Source organism: Carassius carassius, chromosome 16, assembly GCF_963082965.1.
Source record: "Carassius carassius chromosome 16, fCarCar2.1, whole genome shotgun sequence".
Classification (NCBI taxonomy): domain Eukaryota; kingdom Metazoa; phylum Chordata; class Actinopteri; order Cypriniformes; family Cyprinidae; genus Carassius; species Carassius carassius.
The window spans coordinates 8,917,272-8,935,052 of record NC_081770.1 but is presented as its reverse complement, the minus strand read 5'-3'; positions in this window follow the sequence as shown (position 1 = coordinate 8,935,052).

Here is a 17,781-nt window from a genome sequence, read left to right as displayed (position 1 = left end):
CAGCGATTCTCCGAAGATCCGTGTGTGTGTGTGTGTCTTACCTCTCACCAGCGATTCTCCGAAGATCCGTGTGTGTGTGTGTGTGTTTGTGTCTTACCTCTCTCCAGCGATTCTCCGAAGATCCGTTTGTGTGTGTATGTGTGTGTGTGTGTGTGTGTGTGTGTGTATCTTACACCTCTCCAGCAATTCTCCAAAGATCTGTGTGTGTGTGTGTGTGTGTGTGTTTTCCTCTCCCCAGCGATTCTCCGAAGGTGCGTGTGTGTGTTTGTCTTACCTCTCTCCAGCGATTCTCCGAAGATCCGTGTGTGTGTGTGTGTGTGTGTGTGTGTGTGTCTTACCTCTCTCCAGCGATTCTCCGAAGGTGTGTGTGTGTGTGTCTTACCTCTCTCCAGCGAATCTCCGAAGATCCGTGTGTGTGTGTGTGTGTGTCTTACCTCTCACCAGCGATTCTATGAAGATCCGTGTTTGTGTGTGTGTGTCTTACCTCTCTCCAGCGATTCTCCGAAGATCCGTGTGTGTGTGTGTGTGTGTCTTACCTCTCTCCAGCGATTCTCCGAAGATCCGTGTGTGTGTGTGTCTTTCCTCTCTCCAGCGATTCTCCGTAGATCCGTGTGTGTGTGTGTGTGTCTTACCTCTCTCCAGCGATTCTCCGAAGATCCGTGTGTGTGTCTTACCTCTCTCCAGCGATTCTCCGAAGATCAGTGTGTGTGTGTGTGTATGTGTGTGTCTTACCTCTCTCCAGCGATTCTCCGAAGATCCGTGTGTTCGTGTGTGTGTGTGTGTGTGTCTTACCTCTCTCCAGTGATTCTCCGAAGGTGTGTGTGTGTTTCTTACCTCTCTCCAGCGATTCTCCGAAGATCCGTGTGTGTGTGTGTGTGTGTCTTACCTCTCTCCAGCGATTCTCCGAAGATCCGTGTGTGTGTGTGTGTGTGTGTGTGTCTTACCTCTCTCCAGCAATTCTCTGAAGATCCATGTGTGTGTGTTTGTGTGTGTGTCTTACCTCTCACCAGAAATTCTCAGAAGATCTGTGTGTGTGTGTCTGTGTTTGTGTGTGTCTTACCTCTCTCCAGCGATTCTCCGAAGGTGTCTGTGTGTGTGTCTTACCTCTCTCCAGCGATTCTCTGAAGATCCGTGTGTGTGTGTGTGTGTCTTACCTCTCTCCAGCGATTCTCCGAAGATCCGTGTGTGTGTGTGTGTGTGTGTTTGTATGTGTGTCTTACCTCTCTCCACCGATTCTCCGAAGATCCGTGTGTGTGTGTGTGTGTGTGTTTGTGTCTTACCTCTCTCCAGTGATTCTCCGAAGGTGTGTGTGTGTCTTACCTCTCTCCAGCGATTCTCCGAAGATCCGTGTGTGTGTGTGTGTGTGTTTCTTACCTCTCTCCAGCGATTCTCCAAAGATCCGTGTGTGTGTGTATGTGTGTGTGTGTGTGTCTTACCTCTCTCCAGCGATTTTCCGAAGGTGTGTGTGTGTCTTACCTCTCTTTAACGATTGTCCGAAGATCTGTGTGTGTGTGTGTGTGTGTCTTACCTCTCTCCAGCGATTCTCCGAAGGTGTGTGTGTCTTACCTCTCTCCAGCGATTCTCCGAAGATCCGTGTGTGTGTGTGTGTGTGTGTGTGTGTGTGTCTTACCTCTCTCCAGCGATTCTCCGAAGATCCGTGTGTGTGTGTGTGTGTGTGTGTCTTACCTCTCTCCAGCGATTCTCCGAAGATACGTGTGTGTGTGTGTATGTATGTGTGTGTGTGTCTTACCTCTCACCAGAAATTCTCAGAAGATCTGTGTGTGTGTGTCTGTGTTTGTGTGTGTCTTACCTCTCTCCAGCGATTCTCAGAAGGTGTCTGTGTGTGTGTCTTACCTCTCTCCAGCGATTCTCTGAAGATCCGTGTGTGTGTGTGTGTGTGTGTGTCTTACCTCTCTCCAGCGATTCTCCGAAGATCCGTGTGTGTGTGTGTGTTTGTGTGTGTGTCTTACCTCTATCCAGTGATTCTCCGAAGGTGTGTGTGTGTGTCTTACCTCTCTCCAGCGATTCTCCGAAGATCCGTGTGTGTGTGTGTGTGTGTGTTTCTTACCTCTCTCCAGCGATTCTCCAAAGATCCGTGTGTGTGTGTATGTGTGTGTGTGTGTGTGTCTTACCTCTCTCCAGCGATTTTCCGAAGGTGTGTGTGTGTGTCTTACCTCTCTTTAACGATTGTCCGAAGATCCGTGTGTGTGTGTGTGTGTGTGTCTTACCTCTCTCCAGCGATTCTCCGAAGGTGTGTGTGTCTTACCTCTCTCCAGCGATTCTCCGAAGATCCGTGTGTGTGTGTGTGTGTGTGTGTGTGTCTTACCTCTCTCCAGCGATTCTCCGAAGATCCGTGTGTGTGTGTGTGTGTGTCTTACCTCTCTCCAGCGATTCTCCGAAGATACGTGTGTGTGTATGTATGTGTGTGTTTGTGTGTCTTACCTCTCACCAGAAATTCTCAGAAGATCTGTGTGTGTATGTCTGTGTGTGTCTTACCTCTCTCCAGCGATTCTCCGAAGGTGTCTGTGTGTGTGTCTTACCTCTCTCCAGCGATTCTCTGAAGATCCGTGTGTGTGTGTGTGTGTGTGTGTGTCTTACCTCTCTCCAGCGATTCTCCGAAGATCCGTGTGTGTGTGTGTGTTTGTGTGTGTGTCTTACCTCTATCCAGCGATTCTCCGAAGGTGTGTGTGTGTGTCTTACCTCTCTCCAGCGATTCTCCGAAGATCCGTGTGTGTGTGTGTGTGTCTTACCTCTCTCCAGCGATTCTCCGAAGGTGTGTGTGTGTGTCTTACCTCTCTCCAGCGATTCTCCGAAGATCCGTGTGTGTGTGTGTGTGTCTTGCCTCTCTCCAGCGATTCTCCGAAGGTGTGTGTGTGTGTGTCTTACCTCTCTCCAGCGATTCTCCGAAGATCCGTGTGTGTGTGTGTGTGTGTCTTACCTCTCTCCAGCGATTTTCCGAAGATCCGTGTGTGTGTGTGTGTGTGTGTGTGTGTGTGTGTCTTACCTCTCTCCAGCGATTCTCCGAAGGTGTATGTGTGTGTGTGTCTTACCTCTCTCCAGTGATTCGCCGAAGGTGTGTATTTGTGTGTCTTTCCTCTCTCCAACGAATCTCCGAAGATCCGTGTGTGTATGTGTCTGTGTGTGTGTGTGTCTTACCTCTCTCCAGCGATTCTCAGAAGATCCGTGTGTGTGTGTGTGTGTGTCTTACCTCTCTCCAGCGATTCTCCGAAGATCCGTGTGTGTGTGTATGTGTGTGTGTGTGCGTGTGTGTGTCTTACCTCTCTCCAGCGATTCTCCGAAGGTGTGTGTTTGTGTGTCTTACCTCTCTCCAGCGATTCTCCGAAGATCCGTGTGTGTCTTACCTCTCTCCAGCGATTCTCCGAAGATCCGTGTGTGTATGTGTTTGTGTGTGTGTGTGTGTGTGTGTTGGCCTTAACTCTCTCCAGCGATTCTCCGAAAATCCGTGTTTGTGTGTGTCTTACCTCTCACCAGCGATTCTCCAAAGATCTGTGTGTGTGTGTGTGTGTGTGTGTGTGTGTGTGTGTCTTACCTCTCTCCAGCGATTCTCCGAAGGTGTGTGTGTGTGTGTCTTACCTCTCTCCAGCGATTCTCCGAAGATCCGTGTGTGTGTGTGTCTTACCTCTCACCAGCGATTCTCAAAAGATCCGTGTGTGTTTGTGTGTGTGTGTGTGTGTCTTACCTCTTTCCAGCGATTCTCCGAAGGTGTGTGTGTTTGTGTGTGTGTCTTACCTCTCTCCAGCGATTCTCCGAAGATCCGTGTGTGTGTGTGTGTGTGTGTGTGTGTGTCTTACCTCTCTCCAGCGATTCTCCGAAGGTGTGTGTGTGTGTGTCTTACCTCTCTCCAGCGATTCTCAGAAGGTGTGTGTGTGTGTGTCTTACCTCTCTCCAGCGATTCTCCGAAGATCCGTGTGTGTGTGTGTGTCTTACCTTTCTCCAGCGATTCTCCGAAGATCCGTGTGTGTGTGTGTGTCTTACCTCTCTCCAGCGATTCTCCGAAGATCCGTGTGTGTGGGTGTGTGTGTGGGTGTGTGTGTGTGTCTGTGTGTCTAACCTCTCTCCAGTGATTCTCTGAAGATCCGTGTGTGTGTGTGTGTGTGTGTGTGTGTGTCTTACCTCTCTCCAGCGATTCTCCGAAGATCCGTGTGTGTGTGTGTGTGTGTGTCTTACCTCTCTCCAGCGATTCTCCGAAGATCCGTGTGTGTGTGTGTGTGTGTTTCTGTTGATGCTTTTTTATAAATAAAATGATTTTTATTATTTTAATATAAAGATTAAATTTAACATGAAAGACTAATTTTCAACACTTATAAAAAAAAGATGACTGAAAAGAGTAAAAACCAAAGTGAAGTATGTTCTTTCTTCACTCAGTCATTTATTCACTTTATAACAGTTAATAAATATCGGTTTTGCATATCGGTTATTAGGCACATAAACATGCAAATAATTACTATTGGAAAAAAATTAAGAAAGTCAATAACGGTCCATCACTACTGCATGGTAAGGACAGAAAGGTTTGTCAGGACGTTGTAGTATGTAAATGATTAGTGAACCGTGTTGCATTGTTTCACAGCATATCACAGTATTTGTTTCCTTCTTTAGCTTGAGCAAATGGTTTTTAAATTACGAAAGAATATGTAAATGTATGGTATTTGGGATAAAAAGCGCCGTAGCGACTAAAGGCGCCATGATTAACATGATAATAAATAGACTGCTGACTTTTCCATTTGTTTTTTTTTTAAGAAAGAAGTGAAGTGACATTCGGCCAAGTATGGTGACCCATACTCAGAATTTGTGCTCTGCATTTAACCCATCCGAAGTGCACACACACAGAGCAGTGAACACACACACACACACACTGTGAGCACACCCCCGGAGCAGTGGGCAGCCATTTATGCTGCGGCGCCCGGGGAGCAGTTGGGGGTTCGATGCCTTGCTCAAGGGCACCTAAGTCGTGGTATTGAGGGTGGAGAGAGAACTGTACATGCACTCCCCCCACCCACAATTCCTGCCGGCCCGGGACTCGATCTCACAACCCTTCGATTGGGAGTCCGACTCTCTAACCATTAGGCCATGACTTCCCTAGACATGATATGGTGACATGATTGACATGATATGGTTAGATTCAGATGCTAAATACCATATTATGTCCTTGGAGATAATCACCATGTTTAGAATGAAACCATTATATTTAAAAACATGATATTAATAATGTGTACGTGCCGCACACTTCACATGGATGATTATATATCTATAGCACGTGGGCGTGGTCGCATTAGAGTTAGTGAAGGGAGACGTGAAAGACTGGACATCGCATTGGTTTCATATGGATTACTTTATTACTTAATATTTGTTGTCGATCAGACTTGCTTAGTTTAAAAGTACACATGTCACGATTTCTATAGAAATATCTCATATATCTTTGTAGAGTATTTGTTGAGTTTCAGTTCATTTTAATGACGCATTTCTAAATGAAGATCACGTAGACAAAGGCTGCAGACAGCGTACTCTGTTTGTTTTCTTTATTTTATAAATGCACAAAGTTTTCTTATTATGTGTGTATACAAATAAAAGTAGACCCTTTCAAGATTCGATCGATGTATTGCTCTTATCTGTACGATCAAAACTGAAAGTGCAATTTAAGTTCTTTTCGCCGATATGCCACAACGCCTATACGCATAGATTGAACAAAAAAATGTTTTTTTTTCAAAATGTGCAGAAAATAGTACAAACTCTGCTAAAGTGATCGTTTTGAACACGTATTAAACATTATTTAAAAAAAAACAAAAAACATTATTTTAGCTTAAAGGGTTAGTTCACCCAAAATGGAAATTATGTCATTATAAATCACCCTCATGTCATTCCAAACCCGTGAGACCTCCGTTTACAACCCGAATTCCGGAAAAGTTGGGACATAGATAACGTAGCAAATGTTTCAACTGAGAAATTTTACACTTTTATCCACTTAATTAGCTCATTTAAAATTTAATGCCTGCTACAGGTCTCAAAAAAGTTGGCACGGGGGCAACAAATGGCTTAAAAAGCAAGCAGTTTTGAAAAGATTCAGCTGGGAGAACATCTAGTGATTAAGTTAATTGATATCAGGTCTGTAACATGATTAGCTATAAAAGCTTTGTCTTAGAGAAGCAGAGTCTCTCAGAAGTAAAGATGGGCAGAGGCTCTTCAATCTGTGAAAGACTGCGTAAAAAAATTGTGGAAAACTTTAAAAACAATGTTCCTCAAAGTCAAATTGAACAGGCTTTGCAAATCTCATCATCTACAGTGCATAACATCATCAAAAGATTCAGAGAAACTGGAGAAATCTCTGTGCGTAAGGGACAAGGCCGGAGACCTTTATTGGATGCCCGTGGTCTTCGGGCTCTCAGACGACACTGCATCACTCATCGGCATGATTGTGTCAATGACATTACTAAATGGGCCCAGGAATACTTTCAGAAACCACTGTCGGTAAACACAATCCGCCGTGCCATCAGCAGATGCCAACTAAAGCTCTATCATGCAAAAAGGAAGCCATATGTGAACATGGTCCAGAAGCGCCGTCGTGTCCTGTGGGCCAAGGCTCATTTAAAATGGACTATTTCAAAGTGGAATAGTGTTTTATGGTCAGACGAGTCCAAATTTGACATTCTTGTTGGAAATCACGGACGCCGTGTCCTCCGGGCTAAAGAGGAGGGAGACCTTCCAGCATGTTATCAGCGTTCAGTTCAAAAGCCAGCATCTCTGATGGTATGGGGGTGCATAAGTGCATACGGTATGGGCAGCTTGCATGTTTTGGAAGGCTCTGTGAATGCTGAAAGGTATATAAAGGTTTTAGAGCAACATATGCTTCCCTCCAAACAACGTCTATTTCAGGGAAGGCCTTGTTTATTTCAGCAGGACAATGCAAAACCACATACTGCAGCTATAACAACAGCATGGCTTCGTCGTAGAAGAGTCCGGGTGCTAACCTGGCCTGCCTGCAGTCCAGATCTTTCACCTATAGAGAACATTTGGTGCATCATTAAACGAAAAATACGTCAAAGACGACCACAAACTCTTCAGCAGCTGGAAATCTATATAAGGCAAGAATGGGACCAAATTCCAACAGCAAAACTCCAGCAACTCATAGCCTCAATGCCCAGACGTCTTCAAACTGTTTTGAAAAGAAAAGGAGATGCTACACCATGGTAAACATGCCCCGTCCCAACTATTTTGAGACCTGTAGCAGAAATCAAAAATGAAATGAGCTCATTTTGTGCATAAAATTGTAAACTTTCTCAGTTTAAACATTTGCTATGTTATCTATGTTTTATTGTGAATAAAATATTGGCTCATGTGATCTGAAAGTCTTTTAGTTTTCATTTTATTCAAATTTAAAAAATGTCCCAACTTTTCTGGAATTCGGGTTGTATCTTCGGGACACAGTTTAAGATATTTTAGATTTAGTCCAAGTCTCAGTCCCTCCATTGAAGCTGTGTGTACGGTATACTGTCCATGTCCAGAAAGGTAAGAAAAACATAATCAAAGTAGTCCATGTGACATCAGAGGGTCAGTTAGAATATTTTGAAGCATCAAAAATACATTTTGGTCCAAAAATAACAAAAACTATGACTTTATTCAGCATTGTCTTATCTTCCGTGTCTGTTGTGAGAGAGTTCAAAACACAACAGTTTAGTGATATCTGGTTCGCAACTAATCATTCGATGTAACCGGATCTTCTCGAACCAGTTCACCAAATCAAGCTGAATAGTTTGAAACTGTTCGCGTCTCCAATACGCATTAATCCACAAATGACTTAAGCTTTTAACTTTTTTAATGTGACTGACACTCCCTCTGAGTTAAAACAAACCAAAATCCTGGAGTAATTCATGTAATCAAACAGTACACTGACTGAACTGCTGTGAAGAGAGAACTGAAGATGAACACCGAGCTGAGCCAGATAACAAACAATAGACTGACTCGTTCACGAATCAAGAACCGGTTGCATCGGTTTTCGGATCACCAGTAGTTCTTTTGGACAGTTCGACTCAATAAACCGGTTGAAGAAAACGGTTCACCGGTTCTTTTGCGCTCTACGTAATGCCGTCATTGGCGATGATTGCCCTTCATTCAAGCCTTCGGTTTACCCGCGCTCATAACATTAGCACAGAATCAGTTCAGAATCAATCACCAAAAGAATCAGTTCGGTTCAGGCGCTCTGTGTGTCGGTCTGCTTCACGCTGAATCACACATGCGCAGTATCATCAGCTCCTCGGTTATCGAATCGAACACGTCTGACAGAAATGGTTCTTGACACGAGAACGAGTCAGTCTTTTGTTCGTTATCTGGCTCGGCTCTGTGTTCATCTTCAGTTCTCTCTTCACAGCAGTTCAGTCAGTGTACTGTTTGAGTAAATGAATTACTCCGGGATATTGGTTCGTTGGTTTATTATACACCCGGAAGAGAAGACAATGCTGAATAAAGTCATAGTTTTAGTTATTTTTGGACCAAAATGTAGTTTCGATGCTTCAAAATATTCTAACTGACCCTCTGATGTCACATGGACTACTTTGATGATGTTTTTCTTACCTTTCTGGACATGGACAGTAGACCGTACACACAGCTTCAACGGAGGGACTGAGAGCTCTCGGACTAAATCTAAAATATCTTAAACTGTGTTCTGAAGATAAATGGAGGTCTCACGGGTTTGGAACGACCTGAGGGTGAGTTATTAATTACATAATTATGATTTTTAGGTGAACTAAACCTTTAAGTATTTGTATCTATGGGGCTGTGTGGGCCTTTTACCCCGTGCTGGGGCGCCTCTTCCCCCGTGTGTGGGGTAAAAGGCCACTCTTGCCACCTCATACATTTATAGGATTTTTAAACAAAACTAATACCTTGAATTAATTATCTTTACACTAAATCAGTTTCTCCGTTAATAGTCAATACAAACATATTTTTGTATTATATTTTTGTATTTATTATTTTGTATGTATTATTTTGTAATATATTTTAGGCGCAGAGAATAGAGCAGTTTTTCTTAAGGTGTGTCTTTAGCCCCGTTGTACCCTCCCTGCAATGTGTGTCCTGCTCCTGTATGTGGCATATAATTTTCCACATCAGTGAGCAGCTATCAATATGCAGGATATTTAAATAGGCAAATCTCACGGTAGCGGGGGGTTTTACCCTAACCGTGAGATTTATCAGTCTCAATGCCGGGAAAGTGCAAATTCAATGGGATTTACAATAAAAAGAGATTTACAAAATAATTTTGACACGTCTCCATAATTTCACATTTAACAGACTTTTATTAAAAAAGAAAAGCTGAGACAAATTCATTTTTAATTTAAAAACTCTTTAAAAACCACTGTAATGCATTTTTTATCAATATTTCAGAAACTGCATTTGAATATTACCAGTATTGAATGTAATGGCTTTCAAGTCCTTTAAACACGACTGTCTAAAACGGTTTAATTTTATAAAACCTACACATTCAAAACATCATTATTACTCTGACATTTTTTTATATAAATATTAAGTGTAAGTGAAATGGTAAGTACAGTAAGGACTTTCATGATGTTATGTGCTGGGGGTGTGAATTTCAAAGGTGCTTGATTTAATAAAATAGTGCTTTAAAAAGTCCTTGAATCTGGTGTTCATAAAAGAGTGGAAACCCTGGATATATCGATTTACCGATATTTTCCCCGATATTTAAGCATTTTAACATAATCAGATATCGGCTTTGTAATATCGGATTAACTGATAAACGCTGAATTATCTCTAATTCTAACTCTAATCTCTAATTATTTAATTATCTCTCTGTTGTACATTTGCTCCACAATTAGTCTTGTGAAGCTGCATTCATATTGCTGTTCACTCAGCGGGTTGATGTGGTCGATGCTCAGGAAATGCTCCAGTACGGCCACCGCATGTAACTTTTAACAAGATTCACTTTTTTAAAACACCCTAAATTGTATCAACATTTACTATATAACCATAATTTTGCTAATAATCATCTAAATAAATACAACTCTATAGAAATTAATCATGTATTATCGCCGTGAGCGATCACAGTTTGAGTAAAGTTCTGTGTAACTGCACAGATAAACCGTGCTGTCAGCAGGCATTTCATAATCTAGAAGGACAAAACATTAATAATTTTGATATAACATTCCAGTTGAGAAATGCAATAAAATACGATGTTTTGTTTGTTATATTCCAATATTCCAGAGAATATTTTTTAGTAAATTAACATTATCCAGTGAATTATTCTTGACTCTGCAGCTATTAAACAGCTTAATAACCTACTAAGTAGTTTAAAATTAAGTTTATATGACTCCTGCCCTTTATTTTCTCCATTTGAAAACATTAGACATTCTACATTTATTTTGCTTAGTGTTAATATTAGTATTGTTTCTGTTGATGCTTTTTTATAAATAAAATGATTTTTATTATTTTAATATAAAGATTAAATTTAACATGAAAGACTAATTTTCAACACTTATAAAAAAAAAAGATGACTGAAAAGAGGAAAAACCAAAGTGAAGTATGTTCTTTCTTCACTCAGTCATTTATTCACTTTATAACAGTTAATAAATATCGGTTTTGCATATCGGTTATTAGGCACATAAACATGCAAATAATTACTATTGGAAAAAAATTAAGAAAATCAATATTGGTCGATCACTACTGCATTGCAAGGACAGAAAGGTTTGTCAGTACGTTGTATTGAAATCATAGTCATTGTAGTTACACCATATGTGAACCAGAAAACACACTGCATTGCAAGGACAGAAAGGTTTGTCTGGACGTTGTATTGAAATCATAGTCATTGTAGTTACACCATATGTGAACCAGAAAACACACTGCATTGCAAGGTCAGAAAGGTTTGTCAGGACGTTGTAGTGTGTAAATGATTAGTGAACAGTTGGCATATAACTGTCATAATGTCCTGTTAAACCACTCTGTCCTTTCAGTGCAGTGTGTTGCATTGTTTCACAGCATATCACAGTATTTGTTTCCTTCTTTAGCTTGAGAAAATATTTGACATCCGTATTTATGAGCATTCACTGTCTCTTTTACAGATGAACACAGATTCCGTTACTGAGATGACAAGACCCTTGCCAAGTTCAGAACAGGTATTGTGTCATTTTGGTTGAGTGTGCTTACTTTATATCTACAAAATAGAAAGTTGACATAGAGACTTGTGGTAGAGTTACACACAGTTAAACAGAAAACACACTGCATTGTAGAGATCGACCAATATATTGATTTACCGATATTTTCCCCGATATTTAAGCATTTTAACATAATCAGATATCGGTTTTGTAATATCGGATTAACTGATAAACGCTGAATTTAATTATCTCTCTGTTGTAAATTTGCTCCACAATTAGTCTTGTGAAGCTGCTTTCATATTGCTGTTCACTCAGCGGGTTGATGTGGTCGATGCTCAGGAAATGCTCCAGTACGGCCATTTCTTTTTTTCATTCAGTCATTTATTTACTTTATAACAGTTAATAAATATTGGTTTTGCATATCAGTTATCGGGCACATAAACATGCAAATAATTACTATAGGAAAAAAATTAAGAAAATCAATATCGGTCGATCACTACTGCATTGTAAGGAAAGAAAGGTCTGTCAGGACGTTGTATTGAAATCATAGTCATTGTAGTTACACCATATGTGAACCAGAAAACACACTGCATTGCCACGACAGAAAGGTTTGTCAGGACGCTGTAGTATGTAAATGATTAGTGAACAGTGTTGCATTGTTTCACAGCATATCACAGTATTTGTTTGCTTCTTTAGCTTGAGCAAATATTTGACATCAGTATTTATGTACATTCACTGTTTCTTTTACAGATGAACACAGATGCCATTTCTGAGATGTCAAGACCCTTGCCAAGTTCAGAACAGGTATTGTGTCATTTTGGTTGAGTGTGCTTACTTTATATTTACAAAATAGAAAGTTGACATAGATACTTGTGGTAGAGTTACACACAGTTAAACAGAAAACACACTGCATTGTAGAGATCGACCGATATATCGATTTACTGATATTTAAGCATTTTAACATAATCAGATATCGGTTTTGTAATATCCGATTAACTGATAAACGCAGAATCTAATTATGTCTCTGTTGTAAATTTGCTTCACCATTAGTCTTGTGAAGCTGCTTTCATATTGCTGTTCACTCAGCGGGTTGATGTGGTCGATGCTCAGGAAATGCTCCAGTACGGCCACCGCATGTAACTTTTAACAAGATTCACTTGTTTAAAACACCCTAAATTGTATCAACATTTACTATATAACCATGATTTTGCTAATAAACATTTAAATAAATACAACTCTATAGAAATTAATTATGTATTATCGCCGCGAGCGATCACAGTTTGAGTATAGTTCTGTGTAACTGCACAGATAAACCGTGCTGTCAGCAGGCATTTCATAATCTAGAAGGACAAAACATTAATAATTTTGATATAACATGCCAGTTGAGAAATGCAATAAAATACGATGTTTTGTTTGTTATATTCCAATATTCCAGAGAATATTTTTTAGTAAATTAACATTATCCAGTGAATTATTCTTGACTCTGCAGCTATTAAAAAGCTTATAAACCTACTAAATCAGTAGTTTAAAATTAAGTTTATGTGACTCCTGTCCTTCATTTTCTCCATTTGAAAACATTAGACTTTCTATATTTATTTAGCTTATTGTTAATATTGTTATTGTTTCTGTTGATGATTTTTAAAAATAAAATGTTTATATTGTTATAATATAAAGGATAAATTTAACCTGAAATACTAATTTTCAACAATTAAAAAAAAAGATGAAAAGAGGAAAAATCAAAGTGAAGTATGTTCTTTATTCACTCAGTCTTTTATTTACTTTATAACAGCTAATAAATAATAGTTCTGCATATTGGTTATTGGGCACATATACATATAATTGGTATCGGTATCGCTTATAAAAAAAAACAAATAATCTATATCAGTCGATCACTATTGCATTGTAAAGACAGAAAGGTTTGTCAGGACGTTGTAGTGTAATCATAGGCTACACTAGGACTGCGTGGTGTAATGATGTATGTTATTACTGTGGTATTACAGGTCCACTGTAAAACAGATATATTTATTCTGTGTATACAGCAACATGTAAATAAGTGGGCATGACTTACATTAAGGTAGTTTATTAGAGAAACATGGAGAAAGGTGCATGAGCAGATTAAGAGGACCTACAAAGTAATCCATAGCAAGATAAATTGTTTATATTTTCTTTGTGTTTACATATGTACTGTAAATGCCCAATATAGGTTTTGGTCTTGTATTTCATATATCCAATATCCTACGAGTAATGAGTGCAGTATCACACAAGGGCTGTTTGTCCCAATTAACATGAGTGCAACCTTGACTGATTTTATACAGCAGTTCAATAAATAAAAAGGTAAAATTGTGATATATTTTAGACAAAATCTTGTCTGTTTTTGACAATTTTGCCAGTGAAAATATTACCCATAAAGCCACAGCAGAACTACTGTGCATGTCTGATCAACACAGTGCTGATTTGTGTCTGAATAAATTGAGTGAATGAATGTCCCATCAAACCACTTTCAGTGCAGTGTGTTGCATTGTTTCACAGCATATCACAGTATTTGTTTCCTTCTTTAGCTTGAGCAAATATTTGACATCAGTATTTATGTGCATTCACTGTTTCTTTTACAGATGAACACAGATGCCGTTACTGAGATGTCAAGACCCTTGCCAAGTTCAGAACAGGTATTGTGTCATTTTGGTTGAGTGTGCTTACTTTATATCTTCAAAATGGAAAGTTGACATAGAGACTAGAGAGAAAACACACTGCATTGCAAGGTCAGAATGATTTGTCAGGACATTGTATTGAAATCATAGGCTACACAAAATTTGTAGCATATGTATGACAAATGCACTTCATTATGTGGTGTCCAAACAACCAAAACGGCACTTTGTTTCATTTTAAAGGGGTCATGAACTGCCTTTGTTTTTTGGTACTGTTCTCTGAGCTCCACTTATAATGTTATCCTGATTTGTATATAAAAAAAACATAATTTAGAAGTAATAGGCTATTTTCTGCCCTGTTTTAACCCTGCTCATCTGACATCTCTGTTTGAATAGGCGTGGTGAATAGTAGACTCAGAAGTAAATGGCCACTGCTGTGATTGGATAACAGTTGTGTATGTTTGACAGTCTACATCCTTCACAGATGCTGTGATTTATGTTAAAAACACAAATATTTAGTACATATCAAACGATTTGTAATAACAGACAAAGCATTAGTGACTATATAATAAAAAGTAATTCACACTTTTACTTTCAACATTACTGTCGGATCCAATATAGTAGGCACAGCATCGTCTTTTAGTTTCAGTCTTTCTGAAAATGTGTTTCTGTGTCAAATTGTGCCTTACTTGTAAATACAGGTGACAATTGCTGCTGTACATCTGATCTTAGTATCAGTGTTAGCAACTTTTTTATATCTTATGTCATCTGTTAATTTTTCAAAGTCAAATTATCCTTGATTCAGTGATGTCATCATCCAGTTCAGTTGTCTTCAAATAGTATCTGTGCAATCAAGTCGACAATATTGTCAGCAATAAAGTGTCCAACTGTGCAAGACAAAGACGACAGCGTCAGAGAACCAAAACTTAAAATGGAGAAAAACCTTGGGAGAAACCAGACTCAGTCGAGGGCCAGTTCTCCTCTGACCAGACCAAACCAGCATGGCATGGGACTGGATCATTTAGTCTAATAATATTAACTTTATATTAAGTGTCCCTAATACCTGTGTACTTACATAGTAACTAGATGTGTATGTAGTATGTAACCACAGTGTAAGTACACATCGGTACATAGTATCTACAGCTCTAATGTCTGTGTAACTACACACATGTAACAACCCACTGAATGGTATCTGTGTGAGTACAAATGTGTAAAAGGACATATTTAATTACATTCTGTAACAACAAAAAGTATAAGAGTAATTGGAACCATTTGATCCAGAGGGTGGAGATGGGTAGGTTTAGAGATATGTGAAGTGTGAGGAGTTAGATCTGGAGTTGGAGTTGGTGTACTTACATGGTATCTCCTCAGGAACTGTCCACTTAATATAAAGTGTAACATTCTGGACATAATTTACTGGCCACTGCTGTGTAACATCAGACTAATTACATGATAAATCTAATATAAAGTGTAACGCTTTCTTTACACGTGTACTTACACAGATACCATTCAGTGGGTTGTTACATGTGTGTAGTTACACAGACATTAGAGCTGTAGATACTATGTACCAATGTGTACTTACACTGTGGTTACAGACTACACACACATCTAGATACTATGTAAGTACACAGGTATTAGGGACACTTAATATAAAGTGGGACCAGTAAATCTATTCTAATAATTAAAGCAGCTAACTCATAATCCTGTTTCTCTGTCTGACATTTATTGTAAGGCCTTTTAAAATCTCTAACCTGTCAGACTTTTAGAGTTATTATAGACATCGCATGCATTCAGTAGCATTGTATAAAGCAAACTGTAAGAGTTAATGTCAGAGCAGTTTACAGTACTTTCTTGTTTCAGTGACTGGAAGTGTTGAAGATCATGAGACCACTGACAGGAAGAGAAGATTGATGAAACATTTCAGCCTCTACAGAGTTTTGTTGTGTTTTTACCGCTTAGTTCTCAAAGATTGTTGCACTTTATAATGATGATTTTACAACTATATTTGTAATCCTGCTTTTCTGGTTTTAAATGTCTCAAATTAACTCATCTTCCTTGCTGCTGTTGTAGCTTACATACACTTCTTCATTGACTAGTTTTGAATCAAATGTTCCATTTTCTGTATTTGACAGCATCAGAAAGAGCTTTATTGTCAAGTGTGCTTGTGCATACACAGTTTGTTTTAGTGACATAAGCTTCCAGTACAGAGACAACAACACACAGACAAAAAAAAGAATAAAATATATACGTGTGGTCTTCATTGACTTACTGGATTTCATCACTTTCTCTCTATTTCTCGAGCACTGACCCGTTCACTAAACTAAGATCTCACTCGTGCTGACGTGAGGAACACACCAAACACTCTAAACAAGCCCCACAGACTCTCACCCAATGGCTTGTGTGTCCCGGCTAAAGTCATGAAATAGAAATGGCTTTTTTGTTTATTTTAAATGTTTATTTGGTAAGAAGTATCTGCATTGTTTGTGAGACGACCCAAATGTATCTGTACATGGACTGTTTTGAAGCTGTTGTAGTAAATCCAGCATGGATGTTACCATCACTCAGATGAAATGTTTCTTCCCTGTAATCAGTGTTTGAGTGAGTCTGTTTCATTAAAATCTGTCTTCAGCAGGATCATTGTGAATGTGTTTATTCTGCACTCATCGAGTCTAACACATTGTATTTCTCAAGGTATTCAGACTGATCCAGCAGCACATCTATATGATGAGATGACTCTTGAATTTAAAGAACAGGTCCCTGTGCAGCTCTTCACACTGTGTGCGATTATTCACAGAATGATAAAGCAACATTTTTAGTCTTTTGACAATATCAAACGTATATCCACAGTCTAAACTGCCAAATAAAGGTATTTCCTCTGGCATTAAATGTATATAAATATACAGTTTGGATTGCAGATATAAATTTAAAATGGTTTCATTATATAAAACAATGTTATTTTGTTCATATAATATATTATTACACTTAGTTTATTATTATTACAACAAGGTCCTAGTAAACCCTGCTGTCTTTGTAGTGCAGGCTGTTGTCATGTTTGTGTGTATTGGTCATATTCTAATAAGCGGTGATGTCATCGTGACATCACACTGTCCCCGCAAACCGCTCTGTCCTCATAATTCAGGTTTCTGTCTTCCAGGACATATGTCCTTGTAAATCAGCAAAAAATCAGGTAGTTGTGTATCTTGTTTTATAAATGATAAATAAAAAATAAACTGTGTGTTTTGATGCCCTGATTTTTTTAAAGCATTTATTTTTTTATTTGAAAGCTCTACTATAAAAGGAAAGCACAGTCCCTATAAACCACTTTTTTTTCTGGTTTGAAGAAACTGTCCTTACAATGCAGGCTTACCTGTATGGGTGTGTGTATGTGTGTTACTTAGCCTACCTCTCTCCAGCGATTCTCCGAAGATCCAGGTGTGTGTGTGTGTGTGTGTGTGTCATTCACCAGAGTACACACCAGTAAACTGAGGGCCACCTTGACAATTTAGGTCAATTTTTTTTATATCCTCATTTGTTTGACCATATAATAGCATTTATCATGCACTAAAATGGTGTTTGGCCTTAAATTCTCAAAAATGCACTTTTACGTGATTAAGTGTGTATAGTCTGTATGCCGTTTTTAAATAAAGACTGACTAACCTACACTGAGTAGCAGGTGCTCTCGTGGCGTGTTTTCAGACTTTGAATCATAAACGCGCAGTTTTGCTCGCGCGTCAGTGTCTGTGTAACGGCAGCGCGCGCAGCCCCTCCCCCGCCTCATCTCACTCGAAGTGCCCGGAGGCAGTTATGTAGAAGCGGATTGAACGCAGACAATAAAGCGCTCTGTCCGCGCGATATTATACAGTCCTAAACCAGTCAGTCTGCATGAAGACGAATACAGACCTTTACTAATGTTGCATGAGCAGTTTGATACGGGGAGACGGGTCCATGCTTAAATATTCAAAAGTGCGAACCTTTTGCCATTAAAGACTGTAATTAATACTTTGCCCATAATATCCCAGTGA